The following is a 15,860-nucleotide window of genomic DNA, read 5'->3' as shown; positions in this document are numbered from 1 at the left end:
TGGTATTCTGGTAGAGGGGCCCACCTTGCTGGTAATGAGGCAAGCTTGACAGAGAGGCACAGTCCTGCCGGAGCACCGAGGGCTGAGGCTTGATGTAAGAAAGTTAGGTACCCAGTGTTCTTAATGGTAACTTTTGATAAGCTGGACATTTTAGTTTATATGAAGTCTAAATTATCATTTTTTGCTCTTTAGTGGTTTCTTTTTGTGTGTGTGTGTCCTAAGAAACACTTCCTTACCCCAAGGCAAGGTAGATACTCTTTGTTTCCCTCAAACTTCATAGTTTTAGCTTTGCATTTTCCTCTATGAACCATCTTAAATGAGTCTTCTTCATTTTTTAAAAAGGTGTCAGCAGCCCAGGTGGCTCAGCGGTTTAGCGCCTGTCTTCGGCCCAGGGTATGATCCTGGAGACCCAGGATCGAGTCCCATGTCAGGCTCCCTGCATGGAGCCTGCTTCTCCCTCTGCCTGTGTCTCTGCACCTCTCTCTCTCTCTCTCTCTCTCTGTGTCTCTCATTAATAAATAATTTAAATCTTTAAAAATAATAAAAAATAAATAAAAGTAGGTGTCAACGTTCATTTATTTCTATACAAACATCCAGATGCTCTAGTACTTTTATTTCTCCCAGTCGGTGCTTTAGTACAGTTGTTAATCCAAAAATTAAATTTGTGATTCTATTTGTCCTTATGCCAATACCATATATTAATTGTTGTTCCTTTATAATGTTTCAATGTCAGGTATTATTATTTTTACAAATACGTACATTTTTTAATATTCTAGGTTTTTAGTATTTCATATGAATTTTACAACAATTTGCCAATTTATACCAGATAAATATCCTTCTGGGATTTTGAATGGGACTGCATCAAATCTACAGTTTGGTTTGCAGAGTACATCCTAATATATGAGATTTTTGCAAAAATGAACATGGTATATATCTCCATTTGGGGTGTTTAGTTAGGTTCTTTGGAAAGCTTTGTAATATTTACTATAGTAGCTTTCACATTTCCTTACATTAACTCCTAAGTATTTGATGCTTGTCAAAATTATTGTTAACTTTATTTATACCTAATTTGATTTTCTAACTTCTATTGTTCCTAGTATGTACACATAACATTGATTTTTGTGAATTAGCTTTGTTTTCTATGATTTTGCTAGATTTATGTGCTACTTCTATGACTTTGTTTTTTTTTTTAATTTTATTTAAATTCAGTTTGCCAATATATAGTATAACACCTAGTGTTCATCTCATCAAGTGCCCTCCTTAACTCCTGTCATCCAGTTACACCAACTCCTCACCCGCCTCCCCTTCTACAACTCTTTGTTTTCCAGAGTTAGGACTCTCTCATGGTTTTTCTTCCTCTTTAATTTTTCCCCATTCGATTCCCCCCCCCCTCGTTTGTGGTCCCTTTCACTATTTCTTATATTCCACCTATCAGTGAAACCATATGATAATTGTCTTTCTCTGATTGACTTATTTCACTCAGCAAAACACTCTCCAGTTCAATCCACACATGACTTTGTTTTTAACAAAGTTTTTAAATATATTCAATATTTTATTTCTTAAGGAATTTCTTATTTTTTTAAGGTTTTATTTTATTTGTTTGACCCAGAGAGAGCATGCACACCAGAGAGTACAAGTGGGGGAAACAGCAGGAGTGGGACAAGCAAGAAGCAGAGAACCCAATGTAGAGCTCTATCTTAGGATCCTGGGATCATATCCTGAGCCTATGGCAGACACTTAATCAACTGAGCCACCCAGGTGTCCCCTTAAATATTTTCTTTGCATCATTTTGCTGGCTAAGATCTTAAGCACAATAGTGACTGTTGGTAGTTAAGAGTGGGTATCCTTACTTTTTGCCTTAATTTTAGGAGAAAATATTCAGTATTTCACTTTTAAGTTTAATAGTATCTGTTTTTCATGATTGACATTCTCTAGATTGAAGTTTCCTATTCAGACTTCGCTGAGAATGTCACCGTAAATGATTGTTGAACACCATCATATGTTTTTACTATATCTATTTAAATGATCAAATAAACACATTTAAACTCTGTTAATAAAGATAAGTTACATGTATTGATTTCTAAATGTTAAATCAACCTTGCAGTCCTTGGATAAATTCCACATAGTCATGATAAATCATATTTTATTACATAATACTGGATACAATTTGTTAATATTTCATGAAAATAGTTTTATCTATTTTTTATGAGGGTTGTTGGTCTGCAATCTTCTTATGTCATAATGCCCTATTGCTTCTCAGCCTATTGGCTAAGATCGAGTGTAGTTTGTGTTCTTATCAGTTTTATAATGCCATTATCAATTTTTTATCACAAGCCTATGTTAATTTCATTGTACTAGTTGAATATGTTCCCTTTTATTTTCTGAAAAAAAAAAAAACAAAAACTAAAATCGATGTTACTTCTTTTTTAAGTATATTGCAGAATTCACCAGTGACTACCTTTCTACCCGGAGTGTTTGTTGTGAAAAGTTTTAAATTATGAATTTAACTGTTTTGCTTGATACAATGTTATTCAGATTTCCTCTTTTGTTCTGTACCAATAGTTACAGTTTTTTATATCATGGAATTTGGCCATATGATTGTCAAATTTATTGGCAGAGTTGTTCTATATATATTGCTATAGGTATGTCAATTTTACAGATATTTTAAAGTAGTATCACTTAATTTACTTTTTCAAATGATTTTTTTTTCATTTTTTGTGCCATTACTGGCTTTAATTTTTCCCTAGTTCTTTAGCTTTTTGAACCAAAAGGATAAATTGACTTCTTAACTTTTTTTAACTTTATTAAATTCTGTAATTTTATCTTCATTATTGTTTTGTCCAAAATATTCCCTAATCCATTTTTAAAGCATCATGACTTTCTCATGATTACTGCTTGCATGAAACATTTTATCTTTTTATTTTAAAATAGTATTTTTCTTTCCAAAACACTCTGCAATCAGCATATAACTAAGAAATGTCGTTTTATCTAGCCTAAAAAAAAATCTTTTAAATTGATAGTGTGTAGTTCATTACACTTAATAAAATAACTAATAGATTTGGGTTCATTTTTTTTTCATCTTGATATTTGTTTCTATTTTTCTGATTTGTTCATTTTTTTGTTATTGTTGCTCTTCCTTTTCTGCTTTCATATGGATTATTCAAGTATATCTTATAATTTGATTTTGTTTGATTTTTGAGACATGCATCTATTTTTATTTTAGCAGTTGATCTAGAGATTGAAATACACATCCTTATAGAAGTCTATTGAATTGATATTTTATCACTGCATATACGAAGAATCTTAAAATATATGATATAATTCTTGTACACATAATAATACTTTTATATTACATAACACTTATACAGACATACTCCTTTTCTTTTTCTTTTAGTACTGCAAAGATGAAATTCTGTTTTCCAGATCCTATTATTTCTAATTAGAAGTAAGCTGTAAGTATTTTTGTTGTTCTCCTTACCAATATGAATATTTTTATCTTTGATTTTCTGTAATTTGTTTATGATGAGTTACATTCCATTTTCTTTGTACACAACCTACTTGGGTTTCACTAAGATTCTAGGATCTCTGGGTTTCTGTTATTCATCTAGAATTGGACAAGTTTTAGTTAAGTAGTTGAGTGTGTACATATGTTTTTATGTCTATAAATTAACTTTTCAAGTTTCTCATTTTCTACTGATGTGTATATGTATATTTCATATCCTTTATTTCTTTACCATATCCATAATAATTATTTTATTTTTTAAAGATTTTATTTATTTATTCATGAGAGACACAGAAAGAGAGGTAGAGACATAGGTAGAGGGAGAAACAGGCTCCTAGGACCCCAGGATCATGACCTGAGCCAAAGGCAGACACTCAACCACTAGCCACCCAGATGCCCCTATAATAATTATTTTAAATATCTTATGTCTGCTTCCAATATCTGGGTCTATTGTTCTGTTTCATTTGATTTTTCTGTTCTATTGCTTGTGTTTACATTTCCCTGCTTCTGTACATGTGTAGTGGTATTTTTTAAATTGTATGATACTATTTAGAGACTGGATTATTTTTTCTCTTTTTAAAGAGTCTTGAGTTTTGTTCAGACAGTCAGTTAAATAACTTGCAGTACACTTTGCTTCTGTGAATGCTTTAATTTAGGCTGAGTAAGTCACTATTCATAAGTCATAGACTTTCTGCAGTCTCAACTTGTGTGCAAACTGAATATCCAATATCTCTCTACTCTGGATCAGTTAAGACTTCAACATCTTCTCTGCACTCAGTATGATCTTGAAGCCTTTGTTCACCAATCTGATCTAGATCCTCCAGTAGCTGTTCTGTGTTAGGACTTAGAGAGGCTTATCTGGAGTATATACTGTTCAAGATTCTTCAATTATCCATATTGCTAGTACTTCTGGAGTATATGCTGTTCAAGATTCTTCAATTATCCAGTTTGCTAGTACTTCCTGGCAACCATCTCTTTTCCATTTCTCCACTGTCCAAATTTCATTCTTGTTTGCCATTCTAAAATTCAATCTCTTTTCCTCTACCCAGTGAGACTGTCACTCTTTGTTTTGGCTCCATTTACCCACAAAGTTTGGGATATTTTCTCAAGCTAAAAGCTGTGATAGTTATAAGTGATTGCCCATGGTTCCTTGTTCTCAAAGATCATATCTCTGAGCTGAAAACACCTCTTTTGTATATTTTTTTCCAATTTTTAATTTCCTTATTGTAGGAAAAAAGTCCAATTCCAAATTCGCCAGAATAGCTGGGACAAAATTATCATAGTAATTTTCTTTTAAATGACTTAAAATCTGCATGAAGCAATTATTTGTTCGGAGGAAGGGTATTAATCATTTATTTTTGACAGTATCAAACTACTCTAGAATATTATACATTAAAAAAATAGGTCCAGTTTTTAGCTTTCTGAAAAAAAATGTGACCCACACTTACTTCTCTGTATATACTTTTTCAAGATCAACAACATAGACTCATTGCCTCTTAATTCTACAAAATAATAATTAATGCATGTAACACTCCACTCTTATTTCCTTCCTTCTCTTATCTACAGATACTTGTCTATTTAATATATTTTCTTGAATATGTACATACCATTGAAATATATGAGTTACTCTTCAACAGATACTTCAGTAAGCCTAATATAGGCCCTTACATATGTATATATCCTAAAAGGGCACAAAATATTACTTAAAAATAATTAAAGACCTGCTATTAATGCTTCTAATATTCACCTTTATAATCCTAACTATAATTACTCTTAAGAGACTGACAATTAGCATTAATAATCTTTTCCTGTTTAGAATTTCCATATTACAATTTATTTTTGACAATTGAAAAATACAGAGTATATTATTTATATAGCTGTCATAACTTTGTTTATATTTGCAATATTAACACCAAAATATATGAATTACTTTAAATGTGTTAAGTTAATCAGCTTGGTTTTGCCACATAAAAACTTCATAGTGAAGTCGGAATACGAATATTATTTTAATTATATAGAGACATAGTGGATTTAATTTTTTTCATTGAGAGTTTTAAAAAGGAATTGATTTTTCTCAAAAGATATCTTACATTTTACTTGGAAATTTGGGTTATGAGTTTAAGTCCCCTTAAATATGTTTATTTTTATAATCACACATTTTGAAAAATTTGTTGACCTAATTAAAATTTCATATGCATATGTCCCCAAATAATTTCATAATAGGAGATATTTTCTTTCTGGTGAGAAATATAATTTTTCTTCCCCTGTATACCAATAAGGAGTGAACCTTGTCATCATTTAAAACCATATTTTTTAACAGCTTGACAGTATTTTTCTCAAGTACATTACAAAATATCAGATAATGGTGATAAAGTAACATTAAAACAGTATCAAACACTAAACATCAAATTTGTCTGTCTAGAATGTGGTACCACATTTCTGCTTCAATGCATGACTATCACTGATAGTAATAGAATTATGTGTTTTTAATGCTGTGTAATATCATTGAAACTCCATTGAGAAATACAGGTGTTATCATAAGCTATAAATCATATAAAAGCCAAAATATAGGGAAGGAAAACAGATCAGTACCAAGAATGGAGAAATACAATAACTTGTGAAGATTATTTTAAGACAAAAATATAGTCTTCTTCCTTCCCATTTTTTCTTTCTATCCTTAGTGATCTTACCACTTCCTTTATAGTATATAAGAGAGTTGTATACTAGTTATAGTGCTTTCATTCAACCCTGAAATGTTAAAGCTTAACAGTATCACAAATGATATTAAATATCAGAAATAGTAATCACAGGCTTAGACATAAATTGAAAGAGAGATCATATATTATTTTGTGTATAGGGTAAATAACAGTGCAAAAGGATGAGGGGTAAGTAATCATTATTACTAAAGTGAATTATGGTGGAGTAAATTTACAGCTTGAAATTATTTTTTCAAAAGACTGTTTGTTTGTTTGGCAGTGAGGGCACAAGCAGGGGGAGCAGCAGAGGGAGAGGGAGAAGCAGGCTTCCCACTGGGCAAGGAGCCCAGTGTGAGGGCTGATCTCAGGATCCTGGGATCATGACCTGAGCCAATGGCAGATGCTTAACTGACTGAGCTACCAGGTCCCCTGCAGTTTGAAATTAAATTTAACATAAGTAATCCATACTATAAAAATGCCCACCGGGTAATGCATGCTAAGTTTATAAATACTGGATCTAAAAGCGCCTCATGGATTTGAAGTTAGGAATCAGAATTTATTTTTATCATCACAGTTTTCCCTAAAGTGGCACATTTTCATTTTCATATTCCTTTTCATTTCATGGTACATTATTTCCCTTGCCCCTATCTTCCAAACACCCATGCATTTCATTTCTTTCCAAACCTGCAGTACCAGTTTAATCTCAAAATTGACCCTAATTGGATCCGTTAGCTTGCTTCAGACTGATTTATATTATTCAGTAAAGACATATTCTATTAGTAAGGGAGGGAGGCATTTTCATAAAATGCAAGATTTTGTGGAAAACACTCTTTTGTTATTTTCAAATACCCCCAAAGAGATGCCATTTCCCCAGCCATATTTTCTTCTACCCTCCATTTGTACAACTACTGGTCATTTCTCCCAAGTTCAATATTTATAATGCACTTTATGTCATAGGGCTTTCCTGAAACTCTAGCCAGTTGTTTCTTTTTTAAAAAAAAAAATATTTTATTAATTTATTCATGAGAGACACAGAGGGGGGGGGGGGTGGGCAGAGACCCAGGCAGAGGGAGAAGCAGGCTCCATGCAGGGAGCCTGACCTGGGACTGGATCCCAGGTCTCCAGGATCAGGCCGTGGGCTGAAGGTGGTGCTAAACCGTTGGACCACCCGGGCTACCCAGTTGCTGCTTTTTAACTCTTTTTGTGTACTGCATCCTGAAGGTTCTTGTGCTACTAAAATCTGCATTTTAGCATCAAGTGTCTAGTAGCATTTGGTCACAATATGTCAGCCAGTATAAGTTATGAATTTTCTCAAGAGCATGGCATGGATGCCAAGGGGAAGAGTTGAGGTAAAATACCACAAATTACTTTTTTTTAAAAAGGACACCTCAAAACAGGATGACGGTAAGAGTGCTTATTGACTGAGTGGATTGCAGCAGGTGCTTGGAGGCTTATTGCTCAGGAATATCCAATTAATACATTGCACCAGTTTTCACTTTTGAGACTTTAACTATCAGAGAAAGGAAAAACTGTATAGTAGTAGGATACTCTAACAGCATATACTTTTAGAACAATACTAAAAAACAAACATACAAACAAACAAACCAGTCCTATAATCAAGTGGCATTAGGTATGGAGAGAATATGGCATAGTTGGTAAAAATATGAACTGAGGACCAGAACACCTATGAAAACTAATTTCTTCATTCCTTATTTGTGATACTTCGGGCAAATTACAGAATTATTTAAAGATTGAATAATTGTTAAATGCTTGAAAAAATACTTTGCACATATTAAATACTCGACGTGTTTGCAATTACAGGAGATAAGTTTCATCTCATCACTTATTTTAAATAATGTAATATAAAGTGATGAACCATTTGCTATCATCTCTGACTTATATAACTATCTAAATATGGCACCTAGCCATGACTTAACACCACTAAAGTTCCTGTTTTTTAATGACATATTTATAATTTTATTTGCAAACACACTGTATGGAGTTCTTACTTCAGTGCTTTTTACTGAAAACTTTTCCATGGGATATAAGAGCTTGGAGACACAAATCTCCAGTGTGATCACCCATCTGGTTAGCAAGTTCAGTTCATTTATTATAAACCCACATGGATGGAAATTATAGCTGCAAAAATGACAAAGAAGGATATTATGTACTGCCACTTACTCGGATCTTCTGGGCTAAATGGACTACAATTCTGATTCATGAGAGAAATTGTAAGAGAACAATCTCTGTAAATGAAAAATATATCAAAAGCTTTTTGCACTTATTATATGTCATTCAGAGGATAAACAGTCCATAGTGTATTAATTTTTGATGATTGTAACATAGGTGTTTATTCACCAAACTGGGATTTAATGCCCATTAGAGGTGATAGATAAATGGTTCTGGAACATCACATCATCTGTATATTCATCAAAAAGGTAATGAAGGTAATGGGTTTCATCTATTCTATATAACATATCTCATGTACGAGTATCCCTGAGCTTTTTGGGCACTGCATTACATCTTATTTTCTTGATTTATTGATCTTTAGAAAAAGTATTTTGTTTTCCTTTTCCTTTTAATTTTTATCAATAGCTGATAACCAAAAACATCACTAAGTCATTACCTCTTGCAAAAATACATCTTCCAAAATACTTATGTATTACATAAATAATACATAATGATTACTTATGAAAGTCACTAAAGGAAGCCTATATATTAAATATATTAATGCTATTTCTTCCTTATTTTGGTAATGGATTTTTATCCATTAGCTAACCCTCCATCTTCTCACATAATTACCACTTCTTTTTTTAAGAGTTTATTTACTCACGAGAGACACAGAAAGAGAGATAGAGAGAGAGAGAGAGAGAGAGAGGCAGAGGGAGAAGCAGGCTCCATGCAGGTAGCCCGATGCCGGACTCGATCCTGGGTCTCCAGGATCAGGCCCTGGGCTGGAGGCGGAGCTAAACCGCTGAGCCACCCGGGTTGCCCACCATTTCTTTTTTTGTGATGAGAACATATAAAATCCACTCTCAGCAACTTTCAAGCATACAAGTTTTGTTAATTATAATCACTGTACTGTACATTAGATCTCCTGAATTTATTTAACATATAATTGGTAGTTTTTATCTTTTAACCAACAGTTTCATTTCCTCAAGCTCCAGGTGGGGAAAAAAAGCATGCTACATAATAGATGTCATGATTATTGAACTTGGCAATTTGTGGGGCAAATACAAAGACTCTCCTGATTAAACGAACAGATTAATGCAAAATGAAGACTGAATACATTTTGTCTGAATGCCAAGCAGTGTGCTTTTACGTTAGTGAACTTGCAACTAACAGGCCTTTAAAGTTTATTTTTGTATGTATGACTTTAAAAGAGATATTAGTATGATTAAAACCATATTTTAGGAAGGTTTATTGCTGACAACTAGACTTCTATCTTCTTATCAAGAGTCAGGATTAGGGGCACCAGGGTGGCTCAGTGGTGGAGTGTCTGTCTTTGGCTCAGGTCATGAACCGGAGGTCCTGGGATGGAGTCCCGCAACAGGCTCCACGCAGGGAGCCTGCTTCTCCCTCTGCCTGTGTCTCTGCCTCTCTCTGTGTGTCTCTCATGAATAAATAAATAAAATCTTAAAAAAAAAAGTCAGGGTTACAATTGTGCAGATGATTTTACTGCTGACAATGGGTTTTTAATTGTATGATCAAGATAAGTCCCTATTATGTTCTCAGGTAGCTGACCAAACTGTCCCACTAACTGACCCCATGATATATTGTTTTAAGAGACTTGACCACACATTGATTGAGCCATAAATTAAGTCTTTCACCTTAATCCTCATATGTAAGGAGTGTTCTACACGGTCTTAGATTTTGGTGAAACCAAGGTTTGGACTTTGAAATCTCTGAGCTTTGATTATTGATATTAACCTCCAGTTAGTTCCCTGTGACCAAATTATTGCTTATTAGATTTCTCATAGAGTTATCCTATAGAAATTCCAAGTTTTCTTCAGAAAATTAGGACTGAACATGCCCAGCGTCAGCATTTCCATAACACTACCCTTTCTCACTGAAATAATTTGACCTGCTTTAACTTTGATATCAGATATGGTTGCTTCTCAATAAAAATATGTTAATGATTGAGTTTCTGAGTAAAGTTTACAATGTTCTTTAAATGACAAAAAAATGAAGCTATCTGGGTGAGGAAAACAATTCTAGTTAAAAAGCAAAAGACGTGTTGAATTCAACTGTAATAATAGAGTTAAGTTGAACACAGGTTTCGACCCAATTTGCTGTGCAAAAGTGATGGTTACAGGACAAATATGTATATGATGATAATTTCTTTTTGCTAATCAATGTTTCCCTTGTGATAATATTGCAGGCAGAAAGTTAATATACTCTAGAGGTCTATTTAAAGATGTAAGGAAGGCTGCACTCAGAGTACTACAACTAGGGAAGGTTGGGGCACCAATAAGGCACTGCTGCTGGATATATACACGGTTCTGTACTGCTTGTCTCAGTCAGACAAGACCAAATAGGCAGTACATTTCAACCTTATGAGCTGTAAAGTGGCTGGATCTTGAAACTGTTTTTCTCACCTAAGGAAAATCATGGCTATTTTGATAGAGGCAAAGGAGTAATTGTAATTTATCAGTCACCCAACCAAAAAACAAACAAACAAAAAAACTCTTGAGAGCGTTAGTTGTAATTTATTAATTGTATAATTATTCCAGAACAATAGGCATAGTAATCCAGGAGAGTCCTGGGTATAGAACTGGAGTATTCTGTCACACTGCATCCCAATGGCTAATTAAAAAAAAAAAAAAGATGATGGTTATTACTGAAATAACATTATATCCACTAGGGAAAAGGAGGGATCACCACCTTATTGCTAGATGGCATAGAAGCCTAGGTTTCTATTTGGTCTCCATTGATCTCTAAAGGAGGGGTCTCATTACTTCTGAGCAAGAGTAGGCGTTCCAGCTCATCACTGTGCTCTCCTTGATACCACTGGAACTGGCAGGATTGAAGCTCCTTGTTATTGTTTCCCATGTGATTTCTACCAAAACCATGGTTCTGAGGCCTCCTTACTGTTAAAGGATGGTTAAAGTTCAACTCTGATTAGCCCTCCTTCAATATCTTCTCAGAAGGATATACGAGACACCTATTTTCTTCCAGGTGCCAGTGAAAGTTCAGACTCTTCCTGGCGTCTCTCCTGACAACTAGAGTGGTGAGGGATCTTTAAATAGCAGGCAAGGACAAAAGTCCTGGTTCCCTTCTCCATCTTTTCTGACACCACCCAGTGTGGACACTGAAGTGCTTCACTACAGTCTTATAAGGGTGAAAGTCCAGGCTTCCCAGGGATGTCTGGGTGGCTCAGTGGTTTAGCATCTGCCTTGGGCTCTGGGCGTGACCCCAAGGTCCTGGGATCGAGTCCAGGGTCAGGATCCCCAAAGGGAGCCTGCCACTCCCTCTGACTATGTCTCTGCCCCTCTCTCTGTGTCTCTCATGAATAAATAAAAACGTTTAAAAAGAAAAGAAAAAGAAATTATTAAAAAAAAAAAAAAGGCTGTTCTCCCCCACTCAGCCTTGGTACAAGCTGGCATGGGACCATAGTTTATGTGTCTTTTGTTGCAGAGTGGTTATCTATTATCTAGACTTTTCTGTTTTGTTAGAATGTTTTGTTACTGGTTCTTTGGATAGAGAGAGACGGGTTTTGTTGGGCATTTTTTGTGTATACCTAGTGGCCTTTCCATATTACTCACTTCTACAGCAACCAGTCTGGGATATATAAAGCAGAAAAAAAATAAAGCAAAACAAAAAAATCCTCACAACCCAGAAAACTCACACTGTGTTGTTCCTTGAGTCCCAAGTTTTCTAGACAATTCATATTTCTATGCCTTTCAGAGTTTTATGTTTTCTTGTTGTTATTTATATCAAAAACAAACAAAAAAAGGAAGGTCTAGAGTTTTTAATTGTACTTAAGAAAAGAATAGGGGAAAATACATCTCTTCTATCTTCCTGGAGGCAGAAGTCTCAATTACAAAATATTTTGAAAAAAAAACAAAAGAAAATAGTTTAATCTTTGGGGAAAATACACGATGTCATGATCTCAACTTGGGGCTCTTTTGAGTGCTTACAGAGTTCGCTTGATAGTGTCTTTTTTAAAAATGTCAAATAAATAAATTTATTAATTATTAGTTTATTAAAATGTGATCAGTTTAATAATCATTAGTTATTCTTTGGGTGAAATGTTGGTTGCCTTTGTACATAGGCCTTTAAAAATTACTTTTAAAGTCAATTTGGTTAAGTAGTTTACATAGCTGATGAAGAGTATACATATAAAACTACAGTGTAAACAAAACAACAAACAATACAGTATAAAAACAAATGTCTTAAATTTGTGGAAAGAACTATTTAAGCAGTATGACACAATTTTTGGTAACCGTGTCATGCATGATTCAAAATACGTTATATTTCAACTTATAAATTAATAGACATTCTCTGGAAAACTATACTAAATTACTGATAGAATTCAAATTTGACAAAGAGAATGATGTCAAAGCTCCACTGAAGAGATTGAATGAAATTGTTTCTTAAAAAAATACCCAAGGGAGAAAGATATGTTTAAATGTATATATTATATATATTTAAATTTACATATTTTAAATATATATTACACACATATATATTATTTGTATTATATGTGATTTTTAATATAGGACTACATTACTTTATCCATATATCCAAAACAATATTTTCAAGTTAGCCAAAAAGTTTTTGGTGTGAATTTTCATTAAGAAAATGGTGCTTATTTTATATTCATTGTCAATTTGTAGTTAAGTGTGTGCAATGATACAAAATGCTTAATTTTATTTCAAAAAGTTTCCTAAACAGTGTATTAACTCAGTCCATGACTGGAAATTTGTAATTAATTTTAAAAGTTGTTCATTTAAAAAAAAAACTATAATATAACAATGGGATCATTTAATTATGCTGCTTAAATTTTCTTTGAAAATTTACTTATTTGAAAATTATTTTCATGTTTTAGTGCATAGATGTTAAGGATAGTTTCACATATATTTTCAATAACATAATTTTCTCCAGAATTCTACATTCAACTCCAGAGATAACTCATTAATACTAGAGTTTTCTCTGATAACTTTTCCCCCTTCATTTGCATATCTAATTCATTTATAAAGATGTGCAGGGCATATTCTACAGAACTTCTGTATATGTGTGTGGATATTTGTTTCTCATGGTCTTAACCAATATTAAATTCACAATATCCAGAATGTTGGTGTGTTATCAGACCAATGGAAATAGGTTTTAAACAATGGAATATCACTGATAGACGAGGGTAAGAACTATTTTTTTATCCCATAATGCAGACCTTACATGGATTACCTCAGTTAGTTCTCACGATAACCCTAGGAAATGAAAACTGTTTTCACACCCCTTTTCTAGATGAGACACCTGAGGCTTCAGAAGAGATGAAGTAACTTGCCCAATGACACACAGCTCTATGTTTCTAGGATAAAGGCAACCTTTTCTCTTTAATTTTGCATGAATGTTAGCATGGTATGTAATAGACATGATTAAAAGCTTGCCATCCAAGCCACTAATCATCGATTGAGTATAACCAACCTTGATCTAAATATCTAGTTGCAGATAATAAAGACAGAGAAGGAATGTGTGTAAGGGAGATAACAATCCTTAGTGATGTTAAATGAACTGACTTTAAGGCCACAGTCACATTTCTTGGAAGCTATAATTTTAATGAACAAGTCTATATACGGTATGACTGATCATAATGAATGGAATATATTAGGAATAAATCATTCAATTCTCAAAAGGGTAATTGATTCCTGCTAGAATTGAATCAGGTATTATTATAATTTCCATTTCAGAAATCGGGAAATTAAGGTATAAGGGTATTCAGTAAGCTGGTCAAGGATACACAAAGAGAATAAAATTTTGAACTATAACTCTGAGGCTCCCAGTCTACATTTTCAGCTGCTACATATCATATACATGCTTTTTTGCTTTGTTTTTTCTTTAAAAAAAAATAAATTGGATCTTCCCTGAAACCCCCATTCATTAGCTATAATGATGATAAATAAGACATTTGAAAATGCCATTTTCCCTCACCAAGTCCCAAAAGTCTGTGTGATGTTTTAAGAGTAATCTCAGTTTTAGGAAATGGAATCATTAAAGGGGTATAATAAGAATATCAAAATTGAACCTCACTTCCCTGAGGATTAGGAATAAGAACAACACACTCTATTCCTCTGGGAATCTTTTGATAGGGCTTTGTTCAAACCCAGGGTAAATACCTTAGAGCAGCAGTCCTCTGGCGTTGTCATATATTGCCCAATTTGATTGTTTAAATAAATTTTTTTAATACACACCCAAAAAGGCAGAGATAAAATGTGTCAGAATGTATTTGTGCGTATCATAAATCCATTTCACATCACCTCTCAGTGCTCATAGCAGGCAGAGTGCCATCTTGAATTGGCTTTGATTTGAATATGGACTCTTGATCTTTTGAACAAAAATTAGTGACTATGGGCACTTTATATTAATTAACATACTTGCCTTCAACAGATTTGTTTTCAACAATTCTCTGGTGCTAGATATGAAAATAAATTGAAATTCTCAAACTGTTAAACTTATGATTGGCTTCTGACAACTGCTATTTTCTGATCAGAGGTTGAGATCTGATTAATGAAAATGGCAGTTTATTGCTCTTCTTTATTTTAATAGCTGAAACTAATGGCAATCCCATGTCCCTGAAGCTTGAACCGTAGAATGGATCAGAAAGAGAAAAACTTTGGAAAGTCAGCTTTACAGCATATATTTTTGAGGGGATCTGAAGCTACTTTTCCAAAGCATACTTATGAACATTTTCCCTTTATGTTAGTCTAATTTATTTTCTTGTGGGAAGAGGGAAATAATTTCCTGTAGTCTATTTATAGTTTCATTTCTCTTGTTCACTAATTTGTTAGACAGTTTTGAATGCTCTGAAGAGTGCTACAGGTTCTACATTTTATATTGTTCTTTCGACAATGAGACTTCTGTCCTCCTAAATATTTTTATAATTATTTAACAAAGTTTTCTGTCAGCACTATTTTTGTTCCTTATTGTTCCTTAATCCTATAATTCTCAAGTTTTAACCAAATGTATTATTACAGTTTCTCTGACTGTAGCTTGTTGCCATCACAGCATATCAGGCTTTTGAAGAAAATGTAGTGTTATGTCATGTTGCAGGGTGCTCTTTAGAATCTGGCATTTTTATACAAGCCCATTTTTGTTGAGATGACAGTGAGGGCCTCAGAACCTATTTCTAATGGAGGCCTCAGGCAGACAGTTTGATTGGATAAGATATGGCTTGAGTTACAGAGGTGATTTGTCTTGAAGCATTCTGTATATGGCCAGCACACCATAATTTACTAGTTTATTTAAATGGTTTGGTGTGTTAAAGGTAATTTATATTAATATCTTTCCATTGCCCTTTGTTTTCTCCAATGCATACTATTTATTTCATCCTAATCTTTCATAGTATCCAGTGTATATTCCATGCTTGAAGGCTCACTGTATCTTTAGGTCAGGTCTTCATTACTTGAATTCAAAGGACATTTTGCTAAAGGTAGAAATTAGTC

The 15,860-nt window shown here is 33.5% G+C and overlaps 1 pseudogene; it reads left to right on the top strand.

Moving 5' to 3' along the window:
• Positions 1-2,248: 2,248 nt before the first annotated feature.
• LOC140623969 (U2 spliceosomal RNA) lies at positions 2,249-2,360 on the top strand (annotated as a pseudogene).
• Positions 2,361-15,860: the final 13,500 nt, after the last annotated feature.

Source organism: Canis lupus, chromosome 2 (genome assembly GCF_048164855.1).
Source record: "Canis lupus baileyi chromosome 2, mCanLup2.hap1, whole genome shotgun sequence".
In the NCBI taxonomy this organism is placed as follows: Eukaryota; Metazoa; Chordata; class Mammalia; order Carnivora; family Canidae; genus Canis; species Canis lupus.
This window is presented reverse-complemented; position numbering and strand designations above follow the sequence as displayed.